General features: G+C 37.2%; 1 long non-coding RNA gene across 1 annotated transcript; it reads left to right on the top strand.

Annotated features, from left to right (window-relative positions):
* Positions 1–1436: 1436 nt before the first annotated feature.
* Positions 1437–2004, top strand: LOC127745624 (uncharacterized). The gene is made up of 3 exons (XR_008006765.1): positions 1437–1620; positions 1691–1784; positions 1870–2004. It is a non-coding gene; the product is annotated as an uncharacterized LOC127745624 (long non-coding RNA).
* The last annotated feature ends 258 nt before the right edge of the window (positions 2005–2262 follow it).

Raw genomic sequence — 2262 nt, 5'->3', positions numbered from 1 at the left:
AAATAGTATTGGGTGTATATTTGTTTAGGGTTTGGGTGTATATTTGCTAACAGTTTGGGTGTATATTCTTCCTGATCAATTTTGTGTAACTGTGCAGCACTCCTGAAACCCCCAAACAACTTCAAGAAACAACACCCAAGCTTCCCCCAGCTCCAACAAAAATGTAAGTTCATTAGACTAAAATCAATCTTTGCTTATCATCCGTATATTCTTATTCTTACTCTTATTCTTATACATAATGACGCAGTTATCCAGACGCAGAGGACGCTGCTGCCCTGTTGATGATGGCACGGACAGCAACCTATGTTCCTAAAACAGATCCAGGGATGCCATCATTCAGCCTTGGATTGACAGATTCAAGCCAGGAGGGGGCGTCAATGCAGGAGACAGAAAGGGAAAAATCTCCAGAAACTGCAACTATGCTAGAACAATTGGACAGTTTGGTCCAAAAATTAGCAAGCAGTGCGGCAAAGGGAAAAGATGAAAGTCCACAAATTCAGAGGGAGACTGGGGGAGAAAGTTCTGCAAAGTTTGAAACTCCTGGGGGAATAAATCAAATTCCGGATGATATGAAACAAAAGTGCTACATCTGGGGGACGAGACTGAAGGAAGACGCAAATGGCGATACTGACGAGTATGAGGAGATATGCACTCTGATTGGCCAAGGAGAATACATTTTGATGAGAACGCACCTTGCATCCCTCTAGGCAAAAAGTGATATAGAATCTCAGGTAATTTTAGACTAACATTAATGTTTTTATACCAAAGTCAACTGTAATGTTTATTAATTTAAAATTGATTTCTAGATTGTATCTGCCATCTGCCTCATCCTAAACCAGAAAAAGGAAAAGAGGTTTCAGGCACAAATATACTGTCTCCCCCCCCCGATATTGTGGTAAGTGTTACTTCTACGAACTTTGGGTGTATTTTATGCATTGATTTGGGTGTATTTTTTAGCTTAGATTGGGTGTAAGTTGTGTATTTTCATGTTTTCATTTCTTGTATTGCAATTCTTGTAGAGCATGGCACTTTCGGATCACCCAAGGGGGGAATTCATATCCCCGAAAACGAACAAAGAATTCAGGGTGGAAGCCTACCCGAGTTTCATTCACTTCATAGATAGAAAAAAATTAAGTTCGCATCCATATGTAAGTTTTTGTTTCGTAAATTTGTTAGTACACTTATTTACTTATATGCCAAATAAAATAATAGACTGTTGAAATGTGGCAATCCTTCAGATTTTTGCTCCTGTTTGCCACTCGGGACATTGGTGGTTATGGCTGATAAATACAAGAACGCGGAAATGTCAAATACTTGACCCGCTACACAAAAAAGCTCCAAACGATGAGAGAAAGGACATTAAAAATTCACTGTAAGTTGCCTCTGTCTTCTTTACTTTAATAGATAGGTCTATTTTGAAAGTTGAGTTGGGTGTATATTCCATATTCAGTTGGGTGTATCTTGTCCATTCATTCGGGTGTATTACTGATTTGTTTTGGTATTTAAGGGATATGTATTTTCAAGATTGATAACATATGCCGGCGGGAAACCTCTGGAGAAAGGCGAGAAGGAGAAGGAAATTAAAGCATCATATGTTAAAATTTCAGGCCAAAAAACAAGGTATAGATTTGTGACTCTGAACCTTAAACTTTCCTAAATGAGATTTGTAATTTATTTTCTTCGTTTTCAGCTATGACTGCGCTATCTACGTAATGAAGTGGCTTGAGTTAATAGAGCCGGAAAACATTAAAAAGGGGAAGTATGAATGGGATAATTGGACACAGGTAACTGTCTTTAGAACTATATAACTCTGTATTACTTTACTGAATTAATATTTCTGTTTAAACATAACATACTTTTTAATTGTAGGAGGAGGTGGACCACTATAGAGTGGAGTATGCTTCCCGGATACTATTCAGTGAGATGAATACACAGAGAGATCGGGCAATTAGAGAGAGTAGTGCTATAAGGCTGTCGAAGCCATCCTCTGTATTATTGAGTCCGTTTTGTCAGATTAATTTTGCTGATATAGAAACTGGGTAGTTTGTAAATTGAACAAATAATGTAAATATTTGCCATTTATCAACAACTTCTATTCCATGTATATTTTTTCCCATAGTTAAACTATCTGTGCTGGTAAACTGTCTGTGATGTATTCAAAAACTGTATTACAGGTGGTAAAATATGAAGCAAAAAATCAAGGCATATATAAACATAAATTATAAACTGTTACACCCAACGCAAGTCTAATAATACACCCAA

This window comes from Arachis duranensis, chromosome 3, assembly GCF_000817695.3.
Source record: "Arachis duranensis cultivar V14167 chromosome 3, aradu.V14167.gnm2.J7QH, whole genome shotgun sequence".
NCBI classification, from domain to species: Eukaryota; Viridiplantae; Streptophyta; class Magnoliopsida; order Fabales; family Fabaceae; genus Arachis; species Arachis duranensis.
This window is presented reverse-complemented; position numbering and strand designations above follow the sequence as displayed.